At 38.6% G+C, this 20,443-nt stretch overlaps 2 long non-coding RNA genes across 2 annotated transcripts; both read right to left on the reverse strand.

The window, feature by feature from the left end:
- Window positions 1-3,017: 3,017 nt before the first annotated feature.
- On the reverse strand, window positions 3,018-4,166 carry LOC136759639 (uncharacterized). The gene is made up of 4 exons (XR_010820084.1): window positions 4,065-4,166; window positions 3,923-3,976; window positions 3,545-3,604; window positions 3,018-3,237 (listed from the first exon to the last, which is right to left on the reverse strand). It is a non-coding gene; the product is annotated as an uncharacterized LOC136759639 (long non-coding RNA).
- Window positions 4,167-4,285: 119 nt separating this feature from the next.
- Window positions 4,286-5,281, reverse strand: LOC136759640 (uncharacterized). Its single transcript, XR_010820085.1, has 3 exons — window positions 4,646-5,281; window positions 4,490-4,543; window positions 4,286-4,363 (listed from the first exon to the last, which is right to left on the reverse strand). It is a non-coding gene; the product is annotated as an uncharacterized LOC136759640 (long non-coding RNA).
- Between the last annotated feature and the right edge of the window lie 15,162 nt (window positions 5,282-20,443).

Consider the following 20,443-nt stretch of genomic DNA (forward strand, 5'->3'; position numbering starts at 1 on the left):
TGATGAAGATGTTATCCCGGGCACTCAGATATTCCAGCCACTGTATGGAGACAGTCGAAAAGTTCTTTTGTCTAGCACGATAGTTGTCAGAAGTGGTGACCGCTATAGTGTTTTTCTGCAAGAAATTGGATCGATACATTTTCATGCAGAGAGACGCTATGGTCACACTTTGCAAAGGGTCGAGACCCGATGTGTTGATAACCTCGGCGCGGAAACGCAAACAGGCTTCTTTAAGGATCACCACATCATTTTTACAATAAGCGGCCATCTCTTCGCGGAAATCAAAAACACCTCCCTTAACCGCATTGTACCATTTAAAGAATTCCTCCCTCTCATGAGACATCATAGTATCAACCCCATAATAAGAGGCGGGCGGGTAGGACCCTCGATAATTTTGAGTGTCCTTAGTATTAAAAAAATGGCAGAACCAACCTTTCTTCTGAGCCTCAAAACCCAGAGCTTTAGGCAAAGCGCTCAATTTCATGGGGAGGAAATTTAACGAGTCTATGTAACGTTGGTTGAAAGCTTCGTCGGTGAAACACATGATCTTGCTACCTTGAGCTATTATTTTTGGGGTCACCCCATTTTCCACCAGATACTTCATCAAAATGTAAGAATCATAACCCTTAGCATTGTGGGCAATAAATGTGTAATTGATGTATTTTGGACCGCGATACCGCGTAAAGAAATCCCTGACACAACTCTCACCGCTAGCTGACCACTCACAATCCGCCATGTCAATACAGTGTATATAATTAGCAACATGGACCCCGTTTTCTTGCCGGCATTCAAAATCAAAAAAGACATACCGGTTGTGCGGCGGCTCCTTTTTAACCGGCTGAATAAAGCACTGGTGTTCAGACCCCGGGGTTAAATCAGCATTACAGATCCTACATCTCGGCTCCAGACATTTGTGTGGTTTAGCCTCATGAAAACGGTACTGGAGGCAACATTGCGGGCAATATTTAGTTTGATCACAATAACTCCGTTTTTTAACCCCCTCAGCAGCGGCCCTCTGTACCTTATGTTCGGAAAAACAGAACGCGGAGAGACAAATCCTTAAGCAATCTTTACATCGGATGGTAGGGGCCAAACCCTTACGACATTGCGGATTGAAACAGACGTTACAGTAACCGTCACAGCGGTGTTTAAGCTTATCATTGAAGGCCTTATAACACCAATGACAAACATACGAACAACCCAAAAAAGCCGTCAAACTCTTTATTCCAAAGTAATGACTATCACTTAGGAAGAGAAACAGTGTCTGTGTATGGGTTTCAGGATGTGTCTGAAATTTCACAAATACTTCCTTTACCTCACAACGGTACCACACAACAATTTTTAAAGACAACAACTCCTCAAACCTGGTAATGTCTGAAAAGGCAACCATCTGTTGAGAGTTTAAGCCGGCCCTCTGATGAAGCATTAAAGCCTCTTGCATAGCTTGGGGTTCAGGCATGTCGGGGGTGAGTAGTTTTATTAAACTGTAAGCAAAACAGAGCTTATTGTCCCCATTGGAACTCACCACTAATTGCCTGAGCTTGTTCCTAATTATGTCGTTCTTCAAGCATTTCGACAGTCTTCTAAGTGCCCCACCCTCAGGGTTACGAACCACATTCATTACCAGAGCCAGACTTTCATCCGCTAAGATGGATGCGTTACTTTGCAATAACGCTTCGATTTTAGCCAGAAATTCATCAACATCTAAATTATCTCCACTCATCATTACAGATAGGTTGCTAAACAAATCATCCCCTCTGAGTTCTAACTGTACAACATCTCGAGGTCTGACCCTTTCAGCAACCTGTTCAAGCATGTTTTGCAAGGCCTCGTGTATGTTGACAAATATTTCTGCATAATTGTCACAATTTAAAAGTTCTGCAAAATTAAAACGCTGAATCATTTCAAAATTGTTATAGGCCGGTCTATCTATAATCACGGGATCACTGGTACTCTTGGACACATCATCATTTTGAACAAAGCCTTCAACCCCTACATTCTCACAGAGCATGTCCTCCACAACCTTATCAGTCTCAGAACCCTCCACATTCCGAACACCCCCACTGCTGACATCTACAAAACCCCCTTTTTGAGGAGGCTCATTTAAAGCCTGTAAAAGTCCTTCAAAGATATCCAACCGGTTAATGTCAAGACCCTCCTCTATAGTGACGGCTGCTTCTGCCGCCGTACTGTGTTCTAATTGTCTCAAATCATTTATAACAGGGGCAGAATTTGGTCGGGGTAGCGTCTCCAAAGCCTCCACCATTTCAAACAAATCGGGGTGAACTAGGGGTTGAACCTCTATAAGCTCTACCGTTGGGAGGTGGTTATTTAGATCATTGACCATCTGTAACAGGTCGGGGTTCACCGGTAAGTCTGTTAATTCACATTCTATCGGGGGTGATTGGGGGTTATTTAAATCATTTATCATTTGTAATAGTTCCTGGTTCATTGGGACATCAGAGGAGTTCACAACAGGGCCGGGGATGTTCTCTCGGGAAGGTCTTTTTGGGGCCCTAACTTGATCATAATCCTTTAGTTTGTGAGTTCTTTTACCAAGTCCGGACATTTTTTTATTTATTTCTTATTTTTCCAACAAACCACAATAGTAAGGCGTTTTGTATCTATTAAAACATTAAATACGGTACAATTCGTTAGTAAGGGTATTAATAAGGGTGTTTTGGCTCTCTATCACAAGGTTTTGTCCCACTAACACAAGTCTTTGATTTAGTAACAAAGTACGTAGCAACTCATGCCGACCTTCAGGAAGTAGCTCCGGGGGATGGTGTCCTGGCACAGCTTCAAAGGATGGCCGCTCCGGTAAATCTCGGTCGAAGGAGGCAGGGAGCGAGCGTATACTCACGGACGGAGACCAAGAAGGCCTTTGCGGTGACACCCTGGCCAATCGCGGTGTACTGTTCAGCGTTTCTGGAGCCAAGAAACGGGGATGGGGGGACGATGTTGAAACGAGTCCGTCGTTGGGTGGTGTGTCAACCCTGACTGACGGCGAACCCTGAGGTTGTTGGTTGCCTGTATTTGTTCCGACCGACAATGCGTCGGGCTGAATCTGGGTTGTTGAATTACCCCCAGAAGGCTGTGGCCTGAGTAGATGTTGGGGGGTCTCCAAGACCACCGTGGGGGATCCTCTCGGTGATCTCTCCGGGGAAGATGTTTGATCCCACTTAGACGGGGTAATTGTCCTCAATAGCTCATCCACAGAATGACTATCCCAAGAGTCTTGGGAAGAATAAAAATATACATTACATTTACATCTTTAAACGGCGACAGAAATCAAACTTAAAACAACATATCCAGGACCTTCAAAACCTTTAGCTTTTTTTAGACCTTTGAAAATAGGCTTAGACATTCACTACAACGCCTTATTATTTACAGACAATATATTTATTAGGACTTGATAATAAATGTAAAACAGAGAAGCCTCTGTAAATAAACGGTTTCTTAAATGTTTCTTTAAAAACTGTAATATTGTTAATAAAACTTTTTATACACACACACCCACACCACATTTCATTTTTAAACGAACCTTCCAAGTGTAAACGCTTCCTGATCCCGGGACTTCCTGTTTCACAAACGTTTTCACGATCTGTTTAAATATTAAATACAATGAACACCTTCAAGCCTTTTCCTACAGCCACTTTAAAACAGAAGTATAATTGCGGAAGATAAGCCAAACAACTTACTAAAACCTTTCGGCCAGCTTTACTTCCTAACCAGACGGTAGGACAAACGGTCATTTCTAAACACATGCCCCAGAAACAAGCCTAGACCTGTCCGGACTTCTAAAGATCTTTCCCAGAACCCCCCGCCCTACAGGAAATGGGCACCCATCGCTTAAATATTAGCCCTCAACGGTCAAACAAAGCCCTTTTAAAAACATTAAAGTTTGAAAGATCTTACTTACCTCCAAAGAATAATCGTTTCTTATGTTTTTCAGCTGGTTTAGCTTTTTGCACTTCTGTGGAGGTAAGAGACATGTTTAACCTTTAACCACCCCCGCTTTATAAAAAGCTTTAACCTCTTACAAGCGGCAGATATATACTCACCGCTATCAGATACAGGGGCTGACGGCCTTTCAGATTCTTGAAAGGTTACGGTTCTCGAATGTAAAACGAAACAAGACCTCGATGTGGAAGGCCTTTCGTTGTCTCGAACCATGTTTCTTAATACTGTTAGAAAGGATAATTTTTTAAAATTAACAAAACGGGCCTCAAACATCTTACAGAAACGTTATACAAACAAACAGGGGTTTAGTTCTTACCCGGTCGGCAGACAGCCTGTCTAGGGACAACCACTTCTCTTGTTTGATCCTCGGAGACATTAATCACAGGCCTTTCGATAGTTTCTGTGTAATTAAAGAGACTGGCATTAATATATATTAAAACGTTTTCATAACTCTAATGAGCCGCTTCAAAACCACCCACACACAACCATACATAAGAACCCTTGAGCGCAAACACAAAAATCTTACCGTCGTTGTTCCAGATGATATCCTCAGCGTTGGGAATTAACTCCTGTTGACTGGCTGAAAAATAATTTTACAGAACTTAAAACAGATGGTATAACCTTATTTACAATACATGACCACAACACGCTCTGAGTCAATGAAAATAATTTGAAGACTTACCTAAAAACTCGTTTAAATCGAAGTCGTTGATGTTGTTTCCGGACATTGTTGATCTTTAGGCTTAAATCGAAAGGTCAGTACGAGTCTGTCGAGCTGAAGACCAGACCTTCATACTTATACTGATGGCCAGCTGCCGGATCTGCTTGTAAGGCATTGTTCTGGGCTGGCCTTTGTGCCATCCTGTTACCAATTAACATATCAAAAACAACCAATAAAATGACCCTGCATCAAATTTCAAATAGAAACCAAGATGGCGACGATCTCTCTCCTCTCTACTCTAAACTTTTATTAGAACCTTTTGGTCTTTCAAAAAACATTTTTAAGCATCAAGACCTATAGTCAATAAACACTAAGAATATTTCAGGCCTTTATACGCGCTAAAAAACAACCTGAGCCAAGAAAATAACTATAAAGATCTAAAATAAGTAGCGCTTTTACAGCGTTTTTTTTTTTTTTTTTTTTAATAGCGATGCTTTGTTTGGTATTAAACAAGTCACAAACTACTCAGAACAGCGTTTATCCCGCAAAAGAGATATTTGGGTTTATTTTACAAAGCTTATAAATTATATAGTTTAAAAGTATTCTGAATGTTTTGATAACACACGCCATACCGACGTTTGTCTGAGCCCACCCCCGCCCCCCATGGTGTGAGTGATTTAGCCTTGAGTGTTGTGATCTATTTAGCATTGAGTGATCAGTTGTTTTTATTTTTTAAATGATTCCTTATCATCAGGGATTGAGACTGCTAAAATACCTTAAAAACATATCCTTATCTTAAGTCTAACTCTTATGAGCTTTAAGACCCTAGAATGTATTTAAGTAAAACGAATGAACACATTATGTGTGAGATAAAATATAACCACAGCTTTTTTTTTTTTTTTTTTTTTTTTTTAATAGCGATGCTTTGTTTGGTATTAAACAAGTCACAAACTACTCAGAACAGCGTTTATCCCCGCAAAAGAGATATTTGGGTTTATTTTACAAAGCTTATAAATTATATAGTTTAAAAGTATTCTGAATGTTTTGATAACACACGCCATACCGACGTTTGTCTGAGCCCACCCCCGCCCCCCATGGTGTGAGTGATTTAGCCTTGAGTGTTGTGATCTATTTAGCATTGAGTGATCAGTTGTTTTTATTTTTTAAATGATTCCTTATCATCAGGGATTGAGACTGCTAAAATACCTTAAAAACATATCCTTATCTTAAGTCTAACTCTTATGAGCTTTAAGACCCTAGAATGTATTTAAGTAAAACGAATGAACACATTATGTGTGAGATAAAATATAACCCCAGCTTTTTTTTTTTTTTTTTACAAAAACAATTAACCTATACACACAAACACCCCCACACACCCACACACCCTCTTTTTTTTAATTTTATTTTTAATTAAATTTGAGGGGAGAGACAGAGCCATATACCTTGGGGTTAACATAAGTACCCTATGCATAACAGGCATTGTTAGGACCTGGGACCATTACAGACAACAGAACTTGTTGATCTTATAAAATGCTTGGGCGAGAGAGACAGAGAGAGAGAGAGACAGACAGAGACAGAGACAGTGTGAATATGATAAAAGCACTATTCAAAATGGCATTGTTAAGACCTGGGACCATTACAGACAACAGAACTTGTTGATCTTATAAAATGCTTGGGCGAGAGAGACAGAGAGAGAGAGAGACAGACAGAGACAGAGACAGTGTGAATATGATAAACGCACTATTCAAAATGGCATTGTTAAGACCTGGGACCATTACAGACAACAGAACTTGTTGATCTTATAAAATGCTTGGACTAGAGAGAGAGAGAGAGAGAGAGAGACAGACAGAGACATAGACAGTGTGAATATGATAAACGCCCTATTCAAAACAGGCCTTGTTAAGACCTGGGACCATTACATGTATATTTAAAAAAGACCCCCAACCACTACAGGAAGAGCCGACCCATTCACACTCTACAGTTGACCAACAAGAACAACAAGAACAACCGGTTATGGGCGGCCTTGTTGTTCAGGGTTTTATGGGTGTACACTTTCTGACGGATATGACGTAGGAATAATTAAGGAAATAAATCTACCTAAAATCACGCCCCCCCAATTATGACGTAGGAATATTAATAAGCTTAGGGCATACGTCATAACAAAATAGGCCGTGCCCAAAAAACCCTACTATCTACTACTGATCACACTGCTGTAATGTCAGAGGAGAAAATGACAACCTATGAGGCTGTTTGCCCAACAATATGTACATCATAATTTGATTCAGAAGTGAATGCCATGTTGGAGATTGTTTCGGAGATCGTTTCCATTACATTAATATCTGTGACCTCAAATTGACCATGTTCACTTGTGTGTAGAGATAATGCCAATCTGCAACAGTGCTCATGTACGTCACTGACAGTTTGCAAGTAAAGTACTATGCTTGTACCATTTGGCACTGCCATACCTTTAGCATTTTGTGAATGGGCGTCAAATACTGCAAACTTGTCATCAGCCTTGATAACTGCAAATGTAGATGCTGAAAATGTCACAAAACATGCATCAAACTGTGCCATTGTTTTCTCTAAAGCATTTTTAAATGGTACCAGGAAGTGAATATCATGATCTACATTAGTTGTGCCCATTAATCCAGTTAAGGATTCACCAGGGGTTATGGAGAACACTTTGTCAAACACATCAAGAACATTTGGCAGATCAGACACTAAAAGATAGTGATCCTGTACTGTAACTGACTTTTGTATAAACACATACAATTAATTGCTTATGTGGAGAATGTTATCAAGATCTTGTGCTGCCCATGAAAACACATTTTTCATTTTACTGAACAGTACTGCAGCTAGGCTGTTCACACATTGCCTTCCACTGTTTTCCAAAAACTGAGGGTCCTTGATGAAACCATCCTCGTATAGAACTCGCATTTGGTGGCGGTGTACATTTTTTTTGCAGTTTATCAATGTCATGTATTGCATTACCTGTCAGTTCAACTGTCTTTGATCCATTTCCCAATACAGACCTATTCAGATGATCTCCAGTTTCACATGAATTCAGTTGCAATGGTTTAAACTCACAAGCATTTATTTCAAATATGTGTCTTTCTGCGAATTTATTTGTATAGTATATTTGTTCACATTTATCAGCATTATCAACAGCCATAGGCAAATTGTCCTTGCAGGGTGGCACGTTGGCCTGAGGGGGCGGCACGTTGGCCTCAGTGGGCGGCACGTTGGCCTCAGTGGGAGGCACGTTGGCCTCAGCGGGCGGCACGTTGGCCTCGTTCGATAGGTCTGTAGGGGCATCATAAAAATGTCCCTTCTTTACCACAGATTTTCTCCAAATTTTCTTCCTTGGCATCTGAAACACAAACACAAAAAAACAAGACAAAGTTATGAACATTATTATTCTCACCCATCACTGTCACATAACCTCGTCTCATTATTAGTAACCTACCATGTCATTCCTTTTCAACTATAAAAGCACCTACCAACAGTGCTCATTAGGCTCTATCGTTGGTATAATGTGTATGTCCACAATATCCCAAATTGCAAATACAACCTGTAATCTGTTTTACAAATAATGTAATATTTATATATACAAATGTAATTCACTTGTCCAATAATACTGCAAATGTGCTACAGTTCAGCCATAGCACTTACATTTATATTTGATCCCTCCCCTTCTTAAATAACTCATTCCTACATGGATGTTTAATGTACACCTATAATGAAGATGTCATTTGATAAGTTACAAACCCAGCAATATGAGGTTGACAGATTTTGCATTTGATGCTTGCAATTTTGAAATAATAATGTTAATTTTAACATGAGTGCTACTAGGCTAAACCAAGAACTAGGGATGCACGATATTGGGTTTTTGCCGATATTCCATATGCCGATATTTTCAAACTCATTTTGGCTGATTGACGATACCGATATACACTCACCTAAAGGATTATTAGGAACACCATACTAATACTGTGTTTGACCCCCTTTCGCCTTCAGAACTGCATTAATTCTACGTGGCATTGATTCAACAAGGTGCTGAAAGCATTCTTTAGAAATGTTGGCCCATATTGATAGGATAGCATCTTGCAGTTGATGGAGATTTGTGGGATGCACATCCAGGGCACGAAGCTCCCGTTCCACCACATCCCAAAGATGCTCTATTGGGTTGAGATCTGGTGACTGTGGGGGCCAGTTTAGTACAGTGAACTCATTGTCATGTTCAAGAAACCAATTTGAAATGATTCGACCTTTGTGACATGGTGCATTATCCTGCTGGAAGTAGCCATCAGAGGATGGGTACATGGTGGTCATAAAAGGAAGGACATGGTCAGAAACAATGCTCAGCTAGGCCGTGGCATTTAAACGATGCCCAATTGGCACTAAGGGGCCTAAAGTGTGCCAAGAAAACATCCCCCACACCATTACACCACCACCACCAGCCTGCACAGTGGTAACAAGGCATGATGGATCCTTGTTCTCATTCTGTTTACGCCAAATTCTGACTACCATCTGAATGTCTCAACAGAAATCGAGACTCATTAGACCAGGCAACATTTTTCCAGTCTTCAACTGTCCAATTTTGGTGAGCTTGTGCAAATTGTAGCCTCTTTTTCCTATTTGTAGTGGAGATGAGTGGTACCCGGTGGGGTCTTCTGCTGTTGTAGCCCATCCGCCTCAAGGTTGTACGTGTTGTGGCTTCACAAATGCTTTGCTGCATACCTCGGTTGTAAAGAGTGGTTATTTCAGTCAAAGTTGCTCTTCTATCAGCTTGAGTCAGTCGGCCCATTCTCCTCTGACCTCTAGCATCAACAAGGCATTCTCGCCCACAGGACTGCCACATACTGGATGTTTTTCCCTTTTCACACCATTCTTTGTAAACCCTAGAAATGGTTGTGCGTGAAAATCCCAGTAACTGAGCAGATTGTGAAATACTCAGACCGGCCCGTCTGGCACCAACAACCATGCCACGCTCAAAATTGCTTAAATCACCTTTCTTTCCCATTCAGACATTCAGTTTGGAGTTCAGGAGATTGTCTTGACCAGGACCACACCCCTAAATGCATTGAAGCAACTGCCATGTGATTGGTTGGTTAGATAATTGCATTAATGAGAAATTGAACAGGTGTTCCTAATAATCCTTTAGGTGAGTGTAAACTGATGTCCAGAATGTACTACACTCGTAATGTCCTTCACACTTTTAGTAATAGCATACCAGATACTTGTTCAAAGTGCAAAATACAAACAGACTCCCTGGTACACTCTTTTTGGAACTGCTGGAAAATTAGAATATTATGGCACAAGTTGGAGAGCTGGCTATCATCCTCTTTAAAAACTACCATAGTTCTTACCTCCTCTCTCTGCCTACTCCATGACTGAATTCATGACTCAAATCTAAGATATCCCCTTGGCTGGATAGTGATATTCTCTTCATTGGTCTTGAAAAAAATAATTCTGCAAACTTGGGAATCAAATTCTGCCCCTAAATTTCAGTATTGGAAAAACTTAATGCTTTACTATTTAAATATAGAATGTAGCCTGGCAGAAGACAAAAACAAATGATCTCAATTTGAAAAGATTTGGGGTAGACTATTGGAATGCCTCCAGCTCTCCGGCTCCTAAATAGTGGAAGAAGGGGATGGAAAGGAGGATGGTGGGACAACGATTTTCAGTAGATATTTGATGATTGGCTTGACTAATTTGCTGTTTTATAAATGTTGCAGGACTTAAGGTGTTTTTTAATGAAACGCTGTAACGGCCGATACATTTGTACAGTATTCTCCTGTGAAGTTAGAGTTCATGTACAGTACTCCCAATTGTCTTATAATGAGACACCCCCCCTCTCCCCTTTTGATTTTTACTATTTTCTGTTCTCTTTATAGCAAATTGTAAAACAATAAAAACAGTTTTACAAATATAATATGTTAGTCATTTGAGAGGTAAAGTAAATATGATAGAAGAGCTTGTGAGTAGATAGTAGGGTCCTATGGGCATGGCCTATTTTGTTATGACGTATGACCTAACCTTATTAATATTCCTACATAGTAGTAATATAGGGCACTTTCTCAGAAGGGGGGGCTGCGGGAGGCCCCTTCCTAGGGGGTGGGGGGGCCCTTCCTAGGGCGGTTAATGGGGATTTGACCTTTTGACCTTGAACTTGAGTTGTACTCTGGGGGCCCCTTCCTAGGGGGTGGGGGGCCTTCCTAGGGGGTAGGGGGGGGTGCTTGTAGCGTGTCACAGAATAATTACTATATTGATGGATTCCGAAGGAATGTGCAGGGTGGTGGGGGTCTTCAACTGTTTTTCAAATCCTCCGAAAGATTTGTCTTTAAGCCAGACTGATTCTTTAGTAAAATAGCTATTTTTCTCTATACGTGTGAAGCTCCAAAAGAGCGCTATGTATACCCTTCAGATTCTTTAGAAAACATAGCTATTTTTCCCTACACTAGTGAAGCTCCAAAAGAGTTGTATTTAAGTCCTCCCGATGTATTTAGTAGAATAGCTATTTTTCCCTACGCGAGTGAAGCTCCAAAAGAGCTCTATTAAAGCCCTCCCGATTCTTTAGTAACATAGATACTTCTACTCAAGATCCGCGAGGCGGTCAACAGGGCCAAAGCAGTTACCTCTTTCAAATGGACAAGGGTTATGTCGGTCTGGAGCTTTTTGAGCTAGTGGGGGTGGCGAAGAGATGTCTACGTCTTTAGTAACCTCAGATCGGTGAAGAATTAGTGGCACTGAAGAAATAGCCTATCAGGTTAGAGTTTGGTTTGAAGAATTTAAATATTTGGGGGTGGGGTTAACAGGGCACTGATGACAGGTGGGGTCTGTTTACATTTGAGGCGATGGGCCCCCCTAGCCCCGGATAACGGAATGTGGCAAGAGAGCTGTAGAAGCGGTGGGGCTGTGGGCAGCTTGAGAGACACAAGATGGACTGAACTTTCAGTAATCAGCATAATCTCAGTAAATACTACACCTACCCAAGACCAATATTTTCTTGCATTTCAGAATATATCAAACGTATTATTTAAAGAACAGATACAATGTAAAGATTGAATAAATACAATTATCAAGTTTTAAAGGTGTGTATGTGTGTGTGTGTGTGTGTGTGTGTGTGTATTCACAACAGCGTGCAATGTAAATGAAATGTAACGTTACTAAGTTAAGAAATCCTTAAATATATAACATATGTATTCTATATGTATATATGTATATGTATTCATAGACTATATATGTAGAAACTGGGAAATTGCAATACAACTCAATGAAATCAGTTTTTGTAATAATATTAGTAACCAAACATCAAATTATTTTAATTAAATATGTAATATAATTCATTCATGCATTAAGATTAAGTAAATACACTCAATTCGATCTCAGCACAAACCTATGTGTGTGTGTGTGTATGTGTGTATGTATATTTATATAATTTACACATTAGAATAGCTTGACAATATCAAGTTTGAACAGCCTTCAGTACCATAGTATCATTCTTACAGAGGTGTGTGTGTGTGTGTGTGTGTGTGTGTGTGTGTGTGTTTACATATATACCGAGTGCAAGCTGGAGATCACGGCCCCAGGTTTTTTTTCTTTTTCTTTTTCAGATCCTAATAAGATTTAGCCCTTCCTCCACTTTGCACAGATTTGTACTAGATTGCAACTTTTATGTACTGAGCTAAATAATAAGTCAGGCTAAATGGTCTAAACTTTAGAAAATCCTGAATATGCACAAAAGTAAAAGAAATGTAAAACAGAAAATGTAAATATCAGTAAATACCACTATATATATATATATATATATATATATATATAGACTTATATTTTCCTGTATTGTAGAATATATCAAACAAGTTATTTAAAGAAAAGGTAAATGTAAAGCTTGAATAAATACAAATATAATGTTTTAAATGTGTGTGTGTGTGTGTGTGTATTCACATCACCCGGTGATGTAAATGAAATGTAACGTTACTAAGTTAACTTAAGAAATCCTTAGAAGAATCATAGAATATATATGTAGAAACTGTGAAATTTCAATAAAACTCAATAAAAGCAGCATTTGTAATAATATTAGTAACAAAACATCAAATTATTTTAAATAAATATCTAATGTAATCCATTCATGCAATAAGATTAAGTAAATACACAATATGATGTAAGCAAAAATCTATGTGTATATGTATATTTATATAATTTACACATTACAATAGCTTGGGGGTGCAGTCTGAAGACCTTAATGGTCTTGGTTGTATTGACAGTAAGACATTTGAACAGACTTCAGTACAATTAAGTAGTAACTTATGTACAGACATAAAGAACGAAAACACAATTTAATAACTATAGTAAGTAAATGAAACTAAACCACACTTATTTAACTTAAGAAATACAGTATATAACCGACATTTAACTGAGCACAGCTCTCTTTGCTAGTTAGATAACTCTCCACGGTCAAACAGAAGCCTTATAGTAGTAACTTTCTTACAGAAATAAATAATGCACCCCATGATGTAAAGAAAAAAATAAATAAAAAAATACTAATGTAACTTTAGACATATTAAATATGTATCATTCATTAAGTATGTGTCTATTAAAAAAGTAGATTTATACTTTTTCTAGAAAAATAATCTCCAGTCTCAGCATCTCAGGGAGTGAGACGGACCTAGCAGCACATAAACAGAATACAGACAGAGGCCAGAGGGAGCAGTAACCTTAGAGACCACAGTGAAAGATAAGCGCAGGGAGACACAGTCACACTAGAGTCACACCGGATCATGCGTGAATCCAGCAGGTCACAATCAGGCACAGAAGAAGAGAGATTGGCTAGAAATAGAGAAAACCGATTAAAAAATAAATACATACATACATAAATAAATAAATAACCATAATAACAGGGTGAGTTATAAAGACCAAACCGACACACTTTTATTAAGAATTTGCTTCACCAAAACAGTTTACACAGTCATTCCACTGATGCCCTGACAGGATCACACTGCAGTGGAGGGGCTTCAGAAGCAGCACGTCCTGCTCTCAGCACCACGGTGGGGGTTTGCAGGAGCGGCAACAACACAAAACTAGCCCCCCCAATGACTGAGAATTTATCACCAGAAAACCTGTACAAATCCAGCGGTCAGGCACTTCTATCCTCATTGTCTGTATCTAAGTAATGTACAATTGTGTTGAAACATGCACAGTGTACTGAAATACATGACATACTGATGTGATAGAGTTGACTATTTCGCTACAAACGTTACAATTTGGGAAATGCTTTATTATTATTATTATTATTTTTTTTTTTTTTTTTTATTTATTATTATTATTATTTTTTTTTTTCGGCAGACGCCCTTATCCAGGGCAACTTACAACATAAGTGCAATATAAAATGTATTTTCTATATCAAAGTCAATTCCGGTTGTAACAAAGCACACATAGCAAACAGAAATAGTCTATACGTTATATTCAAAATACTTTGTGGGCTTATTGCATATATCGATTTTATTATTTTTATTACACATAGGTCTCCTCAAGAGGAGTTTAAGCAGCTCTGTATGGGTTGGGGTGGGGGTCTGAGCTCAGGCATATCCAGAAGCCTTATTGCCCTGCTCTGTTTCAAGAGCCAAGTTTAGCCATTTGGCATTCCTTTTAAGTGTATGTAGTCTGGTGATAACATAAAGCTGTTTTTTTATGTTTACACATGGTGACAGACTGACAGACAGACACAGCATCACCCTGAACAGATCTGTCAAATCAACAGCCAGGACCTAACAGCATATAGCTTAAGCATCTAGGGTTTAAAACGGCATCGCAGATTCTCAGTCACCCGGCCAATAGTTCACTGATTATCTTTGAAACGTGAGTAGAAACAGGACCAGCGCAATTCAGATTAATATTCTATACATTGAGCTGATGTAGCATAATTTCCTTCCTTCCTTCCCACCTTGTGTATGTTATTAACAATAATTAAGCATTTCATAAAATAGATACCTCTCTGATTCTTATTTTGTACAAAAACATGTTCTTAACGGCTTGTGTCTCTCTCTGCTAAATCTGATTTCGCTATACTGTACAACTCGTACCCCAAATAATGTTCAAAATAAGTAAAGTAGTTAAAAAGACAAAAGTTATGCACATCAACCTGTTCGATGTGTCCCTGTATTAAAAATAAAATTGGTATTGTTTTAATGACCTCCTTGACTCCTGTACACTCTGAGTCATCCAACGTTTTGCTAAAAAGGGCTGATCTGACTGCGCTGGGGAGAAATCAGTGGGGGAGGAGAGTCCAGCTAAGAAAAAAAAAAAAAAAGCTCCGGCCTCTGTGGAGAGCCGCCTGAAAAGCTGCGAGGAATGCGGCCCGTACATTCACAGCCTCTCTCTGATCTGAACCCCCTGACACAGATCCTCCAGAGCAGACCGGACAGCACAATGTCACATTACAGGAGTCAAGGAGGTCATTAAAACAATACCAATTTTATTTTTAATACAGGGACACAACGAACTGTGCTTCCGCCGTGAAGGGCGGCGGACATGTGAAGGCGGTTGGCGGAGTGTGGACGTGTGCGGTCACGCCCTCTTCTAAGAGCGCTGTGGGGCGGGACTCGGGTCAGAAGACAAAGAAAATGTCTTCTCCAAAAACCGAGGAGGCCGCCAGAGCCTGCGAACCTCTTCCCTCCCCGGCTAGCCACCCGGGCCTACGCTCCAGGCTTTAATACACCTGCGGACCCCCGAAGCCTCATCCCCCGATATAAAATACAAATTACACGTTTTGCTTGGTTAATAAACATGTTCATGGTCTTATCCTGTGAAATAGTGTTTATTTATTAATGTTAAAGAACTACAATGTTTTTGCGTGGACGGTGCGCTGGGTTAAAATCCAGAAAGCATCGGAATACATTGTACGGTGTTATTTGTTTTCAGAACCTGTTTATAGGTTCAAAGGTATAAAAGTGCCTAAGCTAGATACCTCTGTGAATACCTCAATATAAACACGGTCGTTGAAATATGTAATCATGTTTAAGGTGTTTGACGCTATAAATGGGCCACCTGTAGGTGAAATAACTAAATACATGTTTTGTTTGTATAGAGGTGGAAAGACAAAACAAACAGCCTTGTAGACTCACATTACACCGGATCCCTGTGTTTTAATCAAGTACTAACTCCATTTAAAAACAAAGCCGGTAAGATGTGCCAAATGTTTACAGACGCTCCAAAATATGGCGATAAAAAGGTCAAGTTTAAGAATGGGACATTTTTACATATAAATTACATGGGAATATAAACATATATATATATATATATATGTTTTCATTTGATCTATTTAAGGCTATAATCCACCTCATAAATACCTCCTATAGGGCAATTCAAAATGTTACAATTAATTCTATTGTCTGACTTAACTCTATTATTTGAATATTTGTCTTTTAAAAAATCTTGACACTCGATATCCGTAAAAGAATATTAGGTATATAGTCAATGATACAACTAAACAAAAAAGCACCCCTACTACCTAGGGCCTCGGTCTGTGCTACCAACCAGAGGAGCTCTTAGAGGCCCTGCTCTGCCCCTGCAGGGGTTTTGATAAGCGGCTCCACCCCGGGCTAGGGCCCCTAGCCTGTGACTGATGCTTATTACCGATCGCTGTGTTCAGAGCTCTCTCATATCAAACCCCTGATCTAATATGAATGTGCAGTTCTTTTCAGGATGCTCAACCAGAAAGAAAATTGTAAAGAAAACACATAAATAAATAGTAATTCAAACTTATGTAATGAGTCAGAGTTTTCACAATCATGTTTCGTGACTTTTTAACACACAGACACAGTTAGATCCCTTCCACCCGGGCTGTGGTCACCCGCTATTCAGTTTTCTTATTTGAACGACACAAATGTGTTGTTGTTTCTAAGCATTTATTAGGTCTCTGTTTTAGGGCCTCAACTTAGTTTTCTTTATTGTCACAAATAAGTAAAATGTTGTTGTTTTTTTATTTAAAGTTACACATTTGTTTCTTTTATCTTACTTTGAAAATCTTTTTCAGCCGACTAATGTCATAAAGACGGAAAGTCTTTGTAAACAGTTATTTCTGATGTGTTTGAGGTATTTGGTTTAGTTATTTGAAATTACATACTAATCTAAAGCAGATTCCCCCTGAGTATTTGTTATAGGCTCCCTGTTTGTATTCAGCATTGTGATTTATAATAATGCATTTGATAAAGGTTGAATAAATCCAAAACAATAAAATAAAATAAAATCTTGATCTTTGTTAAAATGAACCTTTGTCTTTAGCTTGTATTTTACTGATAAGTCAAATCCCGCTTAAAAATAGCGTTTACATCGGGCCCAAAAGCCAAATATGTCCACCAGTATAAAAACTGTGTTCATGTGATTTAAAATACATGTGCTGAATAAAACAACAAATCAATAAGATTTTATTAAACATGCTGTTAGAAGGTGATACACATGGCACCATACTTCTTGACAGACCAGAAAAACTGATGTGGTTGAGGCTGTACTTTTCATTTCAGGGGTAATGCAGACAGATGACGGGGTACGACAGTCAGTGTCCTATGCTGTGGGATGTGTGACGGTGGTTCAACCCCCTTAAAGCCTGAGAAATCCTGTCCCCCAATTTGTGTAACGCTCCAGACGATCACTAGTGTTGTATTTTGAATAATGTTCAACCAGGCTTAATAGCCCTGCCCGTTCATTGACTGTGTTGCCCTGAATTCAAGGTAACCATTAAGATGCTACTTATTCTTACAATTACTAATCTGTTAAATCTCAATCATTTAATTTTAAACCCCTCTTAGATGCAATCTTTACACTTTCAAGTTAGTGTATTTTTAATGTCACTATTTGGAAAGTTTAATTTGTCTTTAGTGTGCTCACAGACAGGCGGTGGTGGGTGGTCAGTTTAGTTATTATTGAAGTTATTTGTAATACAAATCAATACAAATGAAAAGTGAAATGAATCTTTTAAAGCACAAACATTTCATTTTATTTTCCTTTAGTTTACTGATCCTGTCTGGAAATGATAATACCTTTGTAAGGAAAAATAAAAGCATCAAGACCTTGCAGTTCTCATGCGTTTCTGTACAGCCTTAACAGTGTCAATGCTGAGAATTCATACAACTGTCTAACTAACTAGACAGACACCCTGCATTTGCACCGCTGTAATGTGACATTGTGCTGTCCGGTCTGCTCTGGAGGATCTGTGTCAGGGGGTTCAGATCAGAGAGAGGCTGTGAATGTACGGGCCGCATTCCTCGCAGCTTTTCAGGCGGCTCTCCACAGAGGCCGGAGCTTTTTTTTTTTTTTTCTTAGCTGGACTCTCCTCCCCCACTGATTTCTCCCCAGCGCAGTCAGATCAGCCCTTTTTAGCAAAACGTTGGATGACTCAGAGTGTACAGGAGTCAAGGAGGTCATTAAAACAATACCAATTTTATTTTTAATACAGGGACACATCGAACAGGTTGATGTGCATAACTTTTGTCTTTTTAACTACTTTACTTATTTTGAACATTATTTGGGGTACGAGTTGTACAGTATAGCGAAATCAGATTTAGCAGAGAGAGACACAAGCCGTTAAGAACATGTTTTTGTACAAAATAAGAATCAGAGAGGTATCTATTTTATGAAATGCTTATTTATTGTTAATAACATACACAAGGTGGGAAGGAAGGAAGGAAATTATGCTACATCAGCTCAATGTATAGAATATTAATCTGAATTGCGCTGGTCCTGTTTCTACTCACGTTTCAAAGATAATCAGTGAACTATTGGCCGGGTGACTGAGAATCTGCGATGCCGTTTTAAACCCTAGATGCTTAAGCTATATGCTGTTAGGTCCTGGCTGTTGATTTGACAGATCTGTTCAGGGTGATGCTGTGTCTGTCTGTCAGTCTGTCACCATGTGTAAACATAAAAAAACAGCTTTATGTTATCACCAGACTACATACACTTAAAAGGAATGCCAAATGGCTAAACTTGGCTCTTGAAACAGAGCAGGGCAATAAGGCTTCTGGATATGCCTGAGCTCAGACCCCCACCCCAACCCATACAGAGCCGCTTAAACTCCTCTTGAGGAGACCTATGTGTAATAAAAATAATAAAATCGATATATGCAATAAGCCCACAAAGTATTTTGAATATAACGTATAGACTATTTCTGTTTGCTATGTGTGCTTTGTTACAACCGGAATTGACTTTGATATAGAAAATACATTTTATATTGCACTTATGTTGTAAGTTGCCCTGGATAAGGGCGTCTGCCGAAAAAAAATAAAAAATAATAATAATAAATAAAAAAAATAAAAAAAATAATAATAATAATAATAAAGCATTTCCCAAATTGTAACGTTTGTAGCGAAATAGTCAACTCTATCACATCAGTATGTCATGTATTTCAGTACACTGTGCATGTTTCAACACAATTGTACATTACTTAGATACAGACAATGAGGATAGAAGTGCCTGACCGCTGGATTTGTACAGGTTTTCTGGTGATAAATTCTCAGTCATTGGGGGGGCTAGTTTTGTGTTGTTGCCGCTCCTGCAAACCCCCACCGTGGTGCTGAGAGCAGGACGTGCTGCTTCTGAAGCCCCTCCACTGCAGTGTGATCCTGTCAGGGCATCAGTGGAATGACTGTGTAAACTGTTTTGGTGAAGCAAATTCTTAATAAAAGTGTGTCGGTTTGGTCTTTATAACTCACCCTGTTATTATGGTTATTTATTTATTTATGTATGTATGTATTTATTTTTTAATCGGTTTTCTCTATTTCTAGCCAATCTCTCTTCTTCTGTGCCTGATTGTGACCTGCTGGATTCACGCATGATCCGGTGTGACTCTAGTGTGACTGTGTCTCCCTGCGCTTATCTTTCACTGTGGTCTCTAAGGTTACTGCTCCCTCTGGCCTCTGTCTGTATTCTGTTTATGTGCTGCTAGGTCCGTCTCACTCCCTGAGATGCTGAGACTGGAGATTATTTTTCTAGAAAAAGTATAAATCTACTTTTTTAATAGACACATACTTGAATGAATGATACATATTTAATATGTCTAAAGTTACATTAGTATTTTTTTATTTTTTTCTTAACATCATGGGGTGCATTATTTATTTCTGTAAGAAAGTTACTACTATAAGGCTTCTGTTTGACCGTGGAGAGTTATCTAACTAGCAAAGAGAGCTGTGCTCAGTTAAATGTCGGTTATATACTGTATTTCTTAAGTTAAATAAGTGTGGTTTAGTTTCATTTACTTACTATAGTTATTAAATTTTGTTTTCGTTCTTTATGTCTGTACATAAGTTACTACTTAGTTGTACTGAAGTCTGTTCAAATGTCTTACTGTCAATACAACCAAGACCATTAAGGTCTTCAGACTGCACCCCCAAGCTATTGTAATGTGTAAATTATATAAATATACATATACACATAGATTTTTGCTTACATCATATTGTGTATTTACTTAATCTTATTGCATGAATGGATTACATTAGATATTTATTTAAAATAATTTGATGTTTTGTTACTAATATTATTACAAATGCTGCTTTTATTGAGTTTTATTGAAATTTCACAGTTTCTACATATATATTCTATGATTCTTCTAAGGATTTCTTAAGTTAACTTAGTAACGTTACATTTCATTTACATCACCGGGTGATGTGAATACACACACACACACACACACATTTAAAACATTATATTTGTATTTATTCAAGCTTTACATTTACCTTTTCTTTAAATAACTTGTTTGATATATTCTACAATACAGGAAAATATAAGTCTATATATATATATATATATATAGTGGTATTTACT

Source organism: Amia ocellicauda, chromosome 10 (assembly GCF_036373705.1).
Source record: "Amia ocellicauda isolate fAmiCal2 chromosome 10, fAmiCal2.hap1, whole genome shotgun sequence".
In the NCBI taxonomy this organism is placed as follows: domain Eukaryota; kingdom Metazoa; phylum Chordata; class Actinopteri; order Amiiformes; family Amiidae; genus Amia; species Amia ocellicauda.